At 46.3% G+C, this 14,923-nt stretch overlaps 1 protein-coding gene and 1 pseudogene across 1 annotated transcript in view; one reads left to right on the top strand and one right to left on the bottom strand.

Annotated features, from left to right (window-relative positions):
- The window catches only part of LOC126416087 (uncharacterized), a 691,436-nt gene that overhangs the window by 399,725 nt on the left and 276,788 nt on the right, over positions 1-14,923 (bottom strand). The window lies entirely within an intron of this gene.
- Positions 4,764-4,881, top strand: LOC126425121 (5S ribosomal RNA; annotated as a pseudogene).

Raw genomic sequence — 14,923 nt, forward strand, 5'->3', positions numbered from 1 at the left:
ATATTTCAGACAAGCAGTGCAGTTATTATTGGTATGTCTATAGTGTCTGAGAAAATTACATCCACAATCACACCGGCTAGGTGTCTTGATTCTCCTCAGCTCTAGGAAATTATATGATGGTTGGTTGGTTGGTTTTGGGGAAGGAGACCAGACAGCGTGGTCATCGGTCTCATCGGATTAGGGAAGGATGGGGAAGGAAGTCGGCCGTGCCCTTTCAGAGGAACCATCCCGGCATTTGCCTGGAGCGATTTAGGGAAATCACGGAAAACCTAAATCAGGATGGCCGGACGCGGGATTGAACCGTCGTCCTCCCGAATGCGAGTCCAGTGTCTAACCACTGCGCCACCCCGCTCGGTAAATTATATGACATTTAAGTCTTACAGCCAATCGGTTTCGAAAGTAGACGGCAGGTATTTTCAGTCAGCACTTCCAGAAGTTACTGCATCCCTCCAAGACTCTGCCAAACAGTTGTTGTAAAGCACAGGCCTCCGGCATTACGGGATAATCAACAGAGCTCCCTCAGATGAGAGGGTTGTAAGGACATCACTGATATGGGTTGGTGTACTGTAATAAACAACACAGTCGACAGTCTGACAAACAACATTTGAGGATCTGCTTAGAAGAGCTGACGAGAGGGCGTCCTGTGTTTCCATAATGTTACAGCCCTGCCCTGTTTGTACACTACAGCAGATCCTGTTGAACCCTCGAATTGTTATACTGTGCAGCTGTTTACGATATGAATCTGTAACCCCTTTCGTTGGGTATACACGTCAATGCGTCGAAATGGCAGTTCCCCCACATCCCTCTATGGCTAGACATACGTAATTTTTTACAGGAATAGTAATCTGGTCACTTTCCGCACACATCTCGTGGTATGTGGGAACACCAACCACAATAAATTTACGTTCCAACAGCATAGTATTCCCGACAAGTACCGTGATTATCATTTATAGGTGTACAGCATCCGAAAAATTATGGTATGTTCACACTATCACCGGCTGGAAATCGCTTCGCAACGGCCTACCATAGCTTCCCAGTAGCAAAACCCTCCCACCAGATCGTCGTTATCACATATTCCTCGAGGAATAAAGGACACAATTACAATTAAAGAGCCCTCGCGTCTTTTATTTATGTTAAGTGCGTTCTTGCACGGTAGTCGGCGTTTGCAATGCCGCAATCTCTTCCGGGATAGGAGGCCTGCCTCTTCCAGGTGCCACACCAAGCCCCCATGTTTTCGAATCTCATTATCATCTTCTTTAAACGTTTTGATGACTTCGAGTCTCTTTTCAAACTACTTAGGGGAATTTGGCCAGATAATATTCCCGTAAGTTGTTTGGAAATTGTATACGCCAGGAGAAACTCAGGTCTCAAGTCGAGTCTCTTCTTAGACCTTTCAGTCAACGATACTCTCTAAATGCAGCAGCGCTACAATTGCTCCCGTTCACTTAAGTTTCAAAGACAGCGCATCGTCTCTCTTCTCGATAGCCATGCTGTCCACTCACTTTGTAGCTTATCAAATGGCAGCGTGGATGTGCACACAGGGTACAACCCAGATTTGCACCTGGTGGCCAGAGTTGGAACTAATCTGTTTTCCAGCATAAACAGGGTCCGCATTAACGCATCTGCCATAACATAATTACAGGCCACACTTGACCACTGTGAGTAGCTGCATTTTAATTACAACTACCCGATACTATGAATTTTATTCTACACACATCAAAAAAAGTTTTGCATCATCCCGGTTCCCAGAACTTTTGAAGATAGACGTTGATTGTGGATGTTGTATCACAGACATAGTCTCTTTGACTGTTCAGAGATGTCACTAACCCGCCTAAAGATGTAAACAACTGTGCATGGGCAGCGCCTATTAGAAGGAGGGGGTCCGACAGCCGATCAGTTCCAGTCATTCCAACAGGAAGGAGATACACGGCTTTCGTTGTCTGTAGTTCAACCATACCTAGGCGGTCAATACCGCGGTTCGATCGCGTTCGCGTTGCTCTCAACAAGGGAAGTGTCCAGGCGTCTCGGAGCGAACCAAAGCGATGTTGTTCGGACGTGGAGGAGATACAGAGAGACAGGAACTGTCGATGACATGCCTCACTCAGGCCGCCCAAGGGCTACTGCTGCAGTGGATGACCGCTACCTACTGATTATGGCTCGGAGGAGCCCTGACAGCAATGTCACCATGTTGAATAATGCTTTTTTATGCAGCCACATAACGTCGTGTTACGACTCAAATTGTGCGCAATAGGCAGCATGATGCGCAACTTCCGACGTGCATGGCGAGGTCCATGTTTGCAACGACGACACCATGCAGCGGGTACAGATGAGCCCAGTAACATGCCGAATGAACCGCTCAGGATTGGCGTCACGTTCCCTTCACTGATGAGTATCGCATATGCCTTCAACCAGACAATCTTCGGAAACATGTTTGGAGACAACCCCGTCAGCCTGAACGCCTTAAACACACTGTCCAGAGGGTGTAGCAACGTGGAGGTTCCCTGCTATTTTGGGGTGGCATTATGTGGGGCCGGCGTACATCGCAGGTTGTCATGGGAGGCGTCGTAACGGCTGTACGATACGTGAATGCCATCCTCCGACTGATAGTGCAACCATATCTTCAGCACTTTGGCGAGGCATTCGTCTTCATGGACGACTATTCGCGCCCCCATCGTGCACATCTTGTGAATGACTTCCTTCAGGATAATGACATAAAAAAATGGCTCTGAGCACTATGGACTTAACATCTGACGTCATCAGTCCCCTAGAACTTAGAACTACTTAAACCTAACTAACCTAAGGACATCACACACGTCCATGCCCGAGGCAGGATTCGAACCTGCGATCCTAGCGGTCGCGCGGTTTCAGAGATAATGAAATCGCTCGACTAGAGTGGCCAGCATGTTCTTCAGACTTGAACCCTATCGAACATGCTTGGGATTGATTGAAAATGGATGTTTATGGACGACGTGACCCACCAACCACTCTGAGGGATCTACGCCGAATCGCCGTTAAGGAGTGGGACAATCTGGACCAACAGTGCCTTGATGAACTTGTGGATAGTATGCCACGATGAATACCTAGATGCATCAGTGGAAGAGGACGTGCTACTTGGTATTACAGGTACGGGAGTGTACAGCAATCTGGGCCACCCCCTCTGAAGGTCTCGCTGTATGGTGATACAACGTGGAATGTGTGGTTCTCAGGAGCAATAAAAAAGGCGGAAATGATTTTTATGTTGTCTATTCCAATTTTCTGTACAGGTTCCGGAAATAACGAAACCGAGGTGATGCAAAACTTTTTTCGATGTTTGTATTTAGTCTGTATCGCTACGTCCGAAAATATTTGCTATCCCTCCTATAGCAGCTTGTATACAGAGAGCGGCTTCTACAATGTTTCACAAGCCGAACCACGAGCCACTCTGCCTACGAGCTGGTCTGTATGTTGCAGCATATAAAAAAAATCTTTTCCTTGAGAAAAAATACAAAAATTTGGGAATGTAGACTCCCCGGCGTATACTACTGATGGAAAACTCTCAGGTTTCCAGGCGGTCGGCAGCGATAAGATACCGCGACATTTTGACATGTGCCATACCTATCATCTTCTGGCGACGATGACGACATTTCGTCTAAACATTGCGATATCTTAATGCTGGCACTCCACTGGAAATACGAGAGCTTTTAATCATGTGGAAATTTGTGATGAATTTCTCGCTCCATCTGATGATGGTTCTAAGCCCGAAACCAGTTTCGGAAAAGTAATTCAAAACTAGTGATGTTGGTTGCAGTTACGAATTAGAAAACTGGTACTGAACACTAACTCACTTTTCATTACGTTCTCGTAACTTAAGAGAGGGGCAGTGTAGTTTACTACGGGTATTAATCTTCCCTCTCCGAGATAGGTGTTCAGCACTAACCTGCTACTACAGGTAACAATCTTTTCATTTGCCTCGCAGTGAGCGAGACAAGCGTCGTAATAAATTTCTGAACACGAACAGCTAAATATGAGCTAGAGCAGGCGGCATTTCGGTGCTCGACATTGTATGCAAAGCAGCAGTTAATTGTCCAACAGCAGGGGGGCAGGTCTCCCTGGCGCCGGCTCTTACTCTTCCGCCTGCGCCTCCCGCCGAGAAGCCTACCGAAACGAGAAAGAGCCCACTAAAAACTGCACTTGAGCCGCAACTTACACATTACGTGTAACTGTGCGTTGTCATCCCCATGTATAATTTCCAACTGCACTCAGAAATACGGTATACGTGACTCAAAGTAAGTATACGATGTTTTAGTTGTGCTTGTCACCGTATGATGGGAGTCGGTGAGTTCCTAAGTAAGAGAAAGTCACGTGTCACGTGTGAGGCAATCGGCAGCACATAGGTGTCTGATCACCTAGCCTTTACGCCACCTCCACGAAATCTCCAACATACAGTACTTGATCACACTGTCCCCTTGTAGCTGCCACTGTGGAATACCGTAAGGTAGATGGCATCACGGTCCTGTTCTTTCGACTGCGTAATAGCAAACAACAGTCATCATTGTGGATCATAGAATGAAGGCTTTCACGACCGGGTGACATTGCTGCTAGTGAACCTTTCGGGGTATAAGTCGTGGTCCACGAAACTCTTCTGTTCCTAACGTTTCATCCACAACTGCGCTGGACATCTCCAGAAGAGTAGCTCCTCCATTGAGTCTTGCCGTCTCGAATCGGCTAGTCTCAATGGAGGAGCAATGCCTGATGGCATTAAAGTACTCCCTTGACAGGTAGACGTAAACGGCCTTGCCGCAGTGGTAACACCGGTTCCCGTCAGATCACCGTAGTTAAGCGCTGTCGGGTTGGGCTAGCACTTCGATGGGTGACCATCCAGTCTACCAAGCGCTGTTGGTTAGCGGGATGCAGTCAGCCAATCTGAAGCGAAACTGAGGAGCTACTTGATTGAGAAGTAGCGGCTGCGGTCTCGTAAACTGACATACAGCCTGGAGAACTGTGTGCTGACCACATGCCCGTCCATATCCGCATCTATTGACGCCTTGGATTGAGGATGACACGTAAGTCGGTCGCTACCCTTGGGCCTTCATGGCTTGCTCGGGCGGAGTTTAGTTTTGGCAGGTGGAAAATGACTGATCAAACATACATCGGGTACTATCTTCTTGTGCCCCGCTTTCCAAACAGAACGAATATACGCCTTCCAACAACATATGCCAGTGTTTACGCAGAGACAGTGATCATCATGCAAGCGGTCCACTTCGGCAAGCCGCTGCTGCTATACTCACTGAGTGTAGTACTCAAGAGCAATACGGGGAGGCAATAACGTTAATCTTACGAGCACAATGCAGAAGGTGTTTGAGCTGCGGCGTTATAGAACTTTGGAGAAATTTCGCTGGACACCATTGCACCACGGCATCCAGCCTTACAAAGGACACAACGCACGACGAGCACAGAAAGACTATGGCATGAGGGCCGACAGTGCTAAAATATGTAACTTAACCAGCACATACAACTATAATGTTGGGTTGATATCGGCTGACAATAAATTACACTCCTGGAAATTGAAATAAGAACACCGTGAATTCATTGTCCCAGGAAGGGGAAACTTTATTGACACATTCCTGGGGTCAGATACATCACATGATCACACTGACAGAACCACAGGCACATAGACACAGGCAACAGAGCATGCACAATGTCGGCACTAGTACAGTGTATATCCACCTTTCGCAGCAATGCAGGCTGCTATTCTCCCATGGAGACGATCGTAGAGATGCTGGATGTAGTCCTGTGGAACGGCTTGCCATGCCATTTCCACCTGGCGCCTCAGTTGGACCAGCGTTCGTGCTGGACGTGCAGACCGCGTGAGACGCCGCTTCATCCAGTCCCAAACACGCTCAATGGGGGACAGATCCGGAGATCTTGCTGGCCAGGGTAGTTGACTTACACCTTCTAGAGCACGTTGGGTGGCACGGGATACATGTGGACGTGCATTGTCCTGTTGGAACAGCAAGTTCCCTTGCCGGTCTAGGAATGGTAGAACGATGGGTTCGATGACGGTTTGGATGTACCGTGCACTATTCAGTGTCCCCTCGACGATCACCAGTGGTGTACGGCCAGTGTAGGAGATCGCTCCCCACACCATGATGCCGGGTGTTGGCCCTGTGTGCCTCGGTCGTATGCAGTCCTGATTGTGGCGCTCACCTGCACGGCGCCAAACACGCATACGACCATCATTGGCACCAAGGCAGAAGCGACTCTCATCGCTGAAGACGACACGTCTCCATTCGTCCCTCCATTCACGCCTGTCGCGACACCACTGGAGGCGGGCTGCACGATGTTGGGGCGTGAGCGGAAGACGGCCTAACGGTGTGCGGGACCGTAGCCCAGCTTCATGGAGACGGTTGCGAATGGTCCTCGCCGATACCCCAGGAGCAACAGTGTCCCTAATTTGCTGGGAAGTGGCGGTGCGGTCCCCTACGGCACTGCGTAGGATCCTACGGTCTTGGCGTGCATCCGTGCGTCGCTGCGGTCCGGTCCCAGGTCGACGGGCACGTGCACCTTCCGCCGACCACTGGCGACAACATCGATGTACTGTGGAGACCTCACGCCCCACGTGTTGAGCAATTCGGCGGTACGTCCACCCGGCCTCCCGCATGCCCACTATACGCCCTCGCTCAAAGTCCGTCAACTGCACATACGGTTCACGTCCACGCTGTCGCGGCATGCTACCAGTGTTAAAGACTGCGATGGAGCTCCGTATGCCACGGCAAACTGGCTGACACTGACGGCGGCGGTGCACAAATGCTGCGCAGCTAGCGCCATTCGACGGCCAACACCGCGGTTCCTGGTGTGTCCGCTGTGCCGTGCGTGTGATCATTGCTTGTACAGCCCTCTCGCAGTGTCCGGAGCAAGTATGGTGGGTCTGACACACCGGTGTCAATGTGTTCTTTTTTCCATTTCCAGGAGTGTATATTGTTGTTGCGATTAGTGGTCAATAACCTTCCTACGTCTTTGGGGGCACAGCACCACGTACTTGGACCTTATTATCTATATGTAACGTTTTTAACGTTTTCTTTATGTTATTAAAATGGCTCATTACATCGTGTTTTTTTTCCATGTGCACTGATTTACAACTTTTTAATTTTATCATTTTATGTGATTTACTGTCATAGTATACATGACACGGCGCCACCACGTTTACCCTGTTGCCACCGAGTGGCAGTTTTGTCTTCCTACCCCAGTGTTATGGAAACTCGCTTACTAGTCTATCATCTCATGTCACGCACACAAATGGTGGAATGGACTGTGTTTGCACTTTTATTTAATGTTGTTTAGTTATTAGTATCTCAAAAAATATCGTAACATATTTTTGTATACCAGTTCGTTTGTTATATTACTAGTTTAGATTTCTGAAGATGGAAGTAATTCCGAAACGCATCACGCATACTTTGCGATAAATAAAGTAGTTCTTCGCCTGCCGTATGACTTTTAATGCGTCCTACAGATCTACCATATTTACTAGATTGGTAGCTACCGTCCTAAGTGACTTCGTCACACTTTCGTTTATAACTGTATATCTATTCTCACAGAGAGATCCTATACCGTCTCATGCAATAGCAAGCGCCATTTTTGTATCTATATATTGCTTAATCTTTAACTCATGATAGACATCGCATAATTCAAGGATGATATAACTGTTTCATTTCAGAACAAACTAATGACCTTTTTCCCATATTAATCTAAAATACGGCTTTTATTGCCATTACCATAAACTTTTGTACTATGTGCATTGTATGCACTTAAAAACATCCAATTCTGCTTGAGGAACTGAATTAGGCGTGACGCAGTACAGTTATTAGGTAACAGTTCAAAAGGAAATATAACGAAACAATTCATTCATCACTTAAGCACATTTCTTTGAATTAACTCTTAAACATTAAGCGTTTACATTGTTCCAAAACAAAAAGGAACCCGGCATGTGTACGTACAGAACAGTACCGATGCCTTACAACAGCGGCTCGATGTGGCGACCACCAACGTTGTTACAGCCATTGTACCTACGAATAATATTCTGTACACACTCTCCATCCCACATGGTATCTCTTCAATTTCTGGTGCAGCGGCCAGAATTCGTGCCAGCAAATCTTCCTCTGTCTCTACAGGAGTCTCATAAAGTAAACTATGCTTACGACCACACAAGAAGTAGACCATAGGACGTAGGACACGTCATCCTATTGCGTACAAGCACAAGCAACTCTGAGACTTATCGGAATGTAAACTGTGGTAGAACGGAAACGTATGTTTCCGGACATGGGTTCCTATTCAAAATATTGTGTACTGACTACCCTCTCCAAGTCCTAAAAGTTTGTAACGGGAATTTCCGAACACCCTGCCTACAACTGACACAATTTTAAAAGCGGAATGTACACATGACGTAAGCGGACACCAGCGCCGCTGGTCTTCTTGTGAGAGGTTTGAGTAGCACTGACCTGCTCGTGTAACTTAACGCGCAGTACGCTACCTTTCGAGATACGAAATCAGCTACACCTGAATCGAATCTGCGAGTTGGTCTGGTTTACCGGATAACCTTAGTGTGGTTTTTTAGACGTTTTTCCATGTCCGTGTAGGCAAATGCAGGCTCGTCCGCAATCTCCGTCTCAGGAAATACGATACGCATACAGTTAAAATGCGGTAACACAAAACACAAAGACCGAGCGAGGTGGCGCAGTGGTTAGCATACTGGACTCGCTTTCGGGACGACGACGGTTCAAACTCGCGTCCGGCCATCCTGATTTAGATTTTCCTTGATTGCACGAAATCACTTCAGGCAAATACCGGGATGGTTCCTTTGGCAGGGCACGGCCGACTTCCTTCCCCGTCCTTTCCTAAGACGATGGAACCAAGGCCACCGTGTTTGGTGCCTTCCCCCAATCAACCAAATAACAGAACAAAGTTCACACGATTCATCGACAGATGGTGCCACACACTAACCTTCTTTCACCCCGCCCGGTTAGCCGTTCGGTCTAAAACACTACTTTCCGGACGGGAAGGTGTGTCAGTCCCCGGCACGAATCCGCCCGGCGGATTGGTGTCGAGGTCCGGTGTGCCGGCCAGTCTGTGGACGATTTTTAAGGCGGTTTTCCATCTGCCTCGGCGAATACGGGCTGGTTCCCGTTATTCCGCCTATGTTACACTATGTCGGCGATTACTCCGCAAGCACTTTCTCCACTTACGCGTACACCATAATTACTCTACCTCGCAAACATTGGGGTTATCCTCGTCTCATGTGAGTCGTTCCCGGGAGGGGGGGAGGGGGGGGAGGGGGTTCACTGGGGGCCGACCAGCACAATAACCCTGGGTTCGGTGTGGGACGGCGGTGGGGTTGGTAGACTGCTGTAGCCTGTTGTAGGGTTGTGAACCACTGAGGGCTACTGCCGGGACGAAGCCTCTCCGTCGTTTCTAGGTCCCCAGTTCCATACAATACCACCTTCCTTCGGTTAACTGACGTCTGCGGTAACGGGAAGTGTATCCGACTACTAAGTTAAAATAAAAAAAAATCTTACCTGGTCGTGAAAACAGCAGACCACATAGGATGTGTTGAAAGCGAGGAAAGATACAAAGGTTTAAATAGCAGTCTTGTGTTAACAACATGCTCAATTGTCATGTCAGTGCTATTGTTTTTCAGTAGTAATTGCTGTATTTGCAATTTTTCTCTGATTTATGGAAACCAGTGCTATTATTAATTAAGAGGTTACTGTTACTAAATAACTATCGGGCCTTCAAAATGACATGTAGAAAGCTTCTATTTTTCGAAAGCGCACTATTATTTCCGAGCGAGAAAATAAAAAGCAGTTTATCTGCTTGGCGTAGTTATCTACTTCTCCATCTATATTCGGCAAGTGACAGTGCGGTGTGTGGCGGAGAATATCTCGTGTACCACTGTCCATTCTCCCGTTTCCTGTGCCAGTTGCGAAAAGTTCGTGGGAAGAACGACTGTTAGTAAGACTTTCAGTGGGCTCGAAACCCTCTGCTCTCTGATTTTATGTTTACGATCCTTTCGCGAGATATACGTAGGGGGAATCAGGGTCGTACGCTGTCTGAGCTTTGACAGTGAAGCACACTGATAAAGTACGGATCTCGTGCAGCGTCTATCACTGTAGCATCTCCGTGATGCTTTCGTGCTTACTACACGGACCTGTAACGAAACGCGCTGCTCTTCTTTGTATCTTCTATATTTCCTCTAGCAACATTCAAGTATTGGTCGAACGAGGGATTTGTAAGCTACCTCCTTTGTTGACGACTACATTTCCGAAGGATTCTTCCAATGGATCTGGCACCTTACTTGCGATTAGTGTTATTTCGTCGTTCCACTTTAAATAGCTCCGTAAGCACACTCCTAGATACTTTATGGAAGTAACTGCTTCCAGTGATTGTTCTGCAACCGTGTCATTATACAATACTGGATCTGTATGTATACGTAGTGCGCTGGATTTGCTTATTTTGAGGGTAAATTGCAGCTTCCTGCACCTATAGTTTAATCGTTGCGATGGGAGCTTCGTTGTTATTATCTGCCCCTTATCGATAGTTGGAAGAGTTTTCGTTACGTTGTTTACTATTTCCCCATTTTTTCCTTCTTTGGGAATCACAGTCATAATGTACTTTTTGAATGAAATTGCCACCATTTCACTGAAAGTTTCTTATTATTCAATTGTTTTTATACTATCGCGGTTTCTGCTTTATAGCCGTTATCAAGTGCAAAATTGAAAACTGTAAAAAGCCATTAAATATCCGGCATGTCTAAATGACATGTCCTCGTCGAAATATTTCAACTCATATGTGGTCATACATACCAGTCGTCGCATTATAAGATCTGAGTGCGAGCAGACACACGTTACCGCACGTGCTGTGCTAATGATGGACAAAACACTGCCACCAACGATGACATGTCATTCAGAAATGTAAGATATGCAATAGCTTTTTTTAGTTTCCAACTCTGCACTTGATAATGGCTATAAAGACGAAATCGCAATAGTGTGAAACAAATCAATGATAAAAACCTTACAATCAAATAGCGGCAGTTTCATTCGACAATTGTTTTCCTGTTGGTCATGATATGGTGTGGTACATGCCGGAGGTGTTTTCTCTCGACGACGGCAGTACGTTCTTCAGCGTCTCTATAGCATCTCGAAAGAGGGCATCGTATTCCGGGTACTGCTTGATATACTCGTGTCCATAGCGTTATGTTTTGTAGAGCAACGAGCCTCCCGATTATACAAACGATATATACAATACAGCTCAGTAATCGCACCAAGGCTTTCTAACAGTGTTATTGAAGCTAGGTGTACCCTTAGGCCATAGTGTCTGTTCAAATAGGAGGAGTGTCCTTGATAGAACACTGTTTGTTTGCAGCATTCTCACCCTAACTTCAGTTTTAAAGATGAGACTCTCCTCTGTCATCATCCGTTCTTCTGCAAAAACGCCTTAATAACAGTCATTTTCCAGACGTCATTTTCCAGACGAGAAGAAGGCAGGAAATGAACTCTGAGCCATTGTCTTTTTTTATGTAGCTTTTAAAGTCACATTTATCGCGATATGGCAGGAATGTGACAGTTTTTGTCATTCTGACAACAGTTGCGGAAGAACAGTGTTGTGATCTTGCTTTAAACATCATCCGTTCACGATGTCCTTCAAAAGCAGTAAATTTAAAGTCTATCTGGTTGTTTCACCGCTTGATCAAGCAAATAAAGGCGATAGAAAGAGCGTATGTTACCGCTGGTCAAGAGCGGTATGAATATATTCGGATGCAGTGCATAATTTCATTTGCTGAAGCAAGAGCGTATCCAGGTTCTGATATGGGGCGCGGGGAGGGCGAGGGGGGAGGAGATAATGTTGGTTTCGTGGTGAATAACGAAATAGTTTTGAGATTTCACGACAAATGGCTCTGAGTGCACTGGTACTAATCACCATCCTGGCCATATTCTTGCATTTTTTTCAAAACGATACTGAATTGATACGTCTGTTTTTTACCGGGCTAATGTAAGAGTTCGGTTTGTGAAGAAAAAAAAAAAAATGTTGTCCGTAGAGGGGAGGTGAGGAGTGGAGGGTGACGGGGGGGGGGGGGGGCAGCTGCCCTTCTCTGGCCCTCACTGGTTACGTCCTTACGTGAAAGACATGTCAAGGTACGCACAGGCATATATAAAATTTAATAATATAATAATAACATACAATACGTAATTATATATATATAAAAAATTTCAATAATAACTAAAACGTCTGTGGCTGATTAAGCAAAGTTGGAAATTAATTAGTACCTGGTCTTGAAACTCACCTACATCAATACGCCTCAAGTCATCTTAATGTGTGTGGTGGAGAGTACTTCATGCACTATTATCATACCCCCACCCTCCCCCTCTTTTCTGTTCCATTCGTGAACGGTGCGTGAGAAAATCTGGAGGCAACTTGCGCGACCGCTTTTTCAGACGATTCTCATCGACTTGAAAGAAATTTGAGACAGACGTTTATCGTTGGAAAAAAAAGCCTATTTCGTCTTGTAGCTGGAAAAAAAAGCCTATTTCGTCTTGTTGCTCGGGAATCCACAGTTCTTGAGGAAATCGACGTAGTTTCGTGTGCCACCTGTCACAATGATTATAACCAATTGTAGTGAGCGAGGCTGGTGAGGTGGGAACCCTAATACTCCGCATTTGGGGGCCTTCTGATTTTAAATCTCATTCCCTTAATCAGATGAAGTAGTGAATATCTATAATGTTGATATTTTTATTTACTTAATAGTTAATACTGAATCGAAAATAGACTTATTTACCACTATGAGACTGGAAAGAGGAAAGGGCGAGGCGACAGTGGTCCACAGAGTACCCTCCGCCACACACCGTGAGGTGGCTTGTGCGAGGTGTATGGAGGTACATGCAGAATTGCTGTAACTTGCTGACGATTGTGGTAATAACCCTAAATTTTTATGACTGCATAGAAATTAATCAGTTTTTATAGCGACACTCGTAGACAAAAGCCGCAGTGTCGCAACTGGACCCGCATTCGGGAGAACGGCCGCTCAAATCACCTTCCGACCATCCACATTCACATTTTTCTAAATTTATTTATGTACGCATTCGTTTCATCTGCCAATATTAGTCTTCAAGCCCTGTCTCGTATCTAATCAGACATTCTTCGTGAGTCAAAATTACAATTTCTATAGCGCATGAGCAGTATACAGGGTGTATCAGAAAGGATCATCCGATTTGGCACGTCTATATTTCTGAAACTAATAAACATATACAGTGAATTTTGTTTTTCTAAGAACGTCATACTTAAAAGTTTCTTTTTTCATACCTTTTCATAGTTGTTCAATATGCCCCCCACCCCCCTTGAGATGCACGGTACATGTTAATGCGGTAGACAAATTGTTCCCACACCGAAGCGAGCATGTCTTGAGTTACAGCTTCCACAGCTGCTGCTACGCGGTGTCTCAGTTTTTTAATTGTTGTTGGTAACGGAGGCACATAAACATAATTTTTTATAAACCCCACAAAAAATAATCACACACCTTCAGGTCCGGTGACCTTGGAGGCCAGTAATGTAAAGCTGAATCATTTGGTCCAGTGCGACAGATCCATCGTTCAGGAATACTTTGATTTAAAAATTCCCGCACTTACACATTAGTTGTGGCGGTGTCCCATCCTGTTGGTAAATGAAGACGTTCGAATCAGTCTCCAACTGTGGGAAAAGAAAGTTCTCAAGCATATCGAGGTATGTGCTTCCTGTAACAATGGCGGATGCGTTCTACCGCTGTGTCAGACACTCGGGGACGGCCCGGCGATTTGCCTTTAGGCAAACAACCTGTTTTTCGGAATTGCTCATGCCATCGTCTGATGTTCTGTGCTGTAGGAGGATCCACACCATACCTAGTACGAAAGTCACACTGAACAGTCATTACTGACCAGCACTGCGCAAAACGTAGCACATGAAACGCTTTCTTTTGTCCCGACACCATTTTGCTAGAACTGAAGTGGACGCACACTGCTGCTACCTGGCGGGAACCATGTATAAAACTCGAGAGTTTGTTCTTTCCAACAGTGCGGTCTCCATGCAAATATCTCGAATGACATAATGATTTTTTAAAATCGGATGTTTCTTCTTGATACACCCCGTATAATGATAATAGTAGTAATAAACGCCCCCCCCCCCCCACCCACACACACACCGGAGATATTCTTCGGCGTGCATACCTGCCGATATGCAAAATTCTGGCAACGTGTGACGCGCACGGGCGCGGGTCAATAAGACAGTGCGAACCGAGCCGCCGTTCAGTACAGATGAGTATTTCGATAATCTATAACTTCAATCCGCGGATCACGTGGGTCGAGCTTAACGCGAGCTACCCACAGACGGTTACGGAATTTGTGTGGCGCTTCCCGTTCGTTTCTGACTTCGCTTCGTCGCGTCCGCGAAATACACGACGCCCCAGCAATCGCGAGAAACAGGTTCGTTTCGTTCCGGACACGCGTCCACGGTTGTCCTGTGCTCACACGATCGGACGACGCGCTCGTCACCGAGGAGTGTACGCCATCCGGGATCGGTGTTAGAGTGCAACTGTTATGCAAAGACAATTATCGCGATCGGCAGTTAATGGCCACTGCGATCTGATTTCATTTTTGTCACGTGTTCATTTACTCGTTTATCAGAATAAATACATTTCCGACAAGTGTACTTATCAATTCCCTTTGCCTCATCTTCACCATATCCAAAGTGCGTGGTTGCCACCGTAAAGTCGGCTCACTGCACGACTGACATGTAAGCGGCGATAGCTACACGTTCCCGCCCGACTGGTGACCCGGACGTGATTCGAACACGCAGCGTCCTGATCTGGAGTCAGTATTTGCTTCGTTTGCAAACTGATAGTTAACATCTGTTAGGAGTAGTATGT

This window comes from Schistocerca serialis, chromosome 1 (assembly GCF_023864345.2).
Source record: "Schistocerca serialis cubense isolate TAMUIC-IGC-003099 chromosome 1, iqSchSeri2.2, whole genome shotgun sequence".
Classification (NCBI taxonomy): Eukaryota; Metazoa; Arthropoda; class Insecta; order Orthoptera; family Acrididae; genus Schistocerca; species Schistocerca serialis.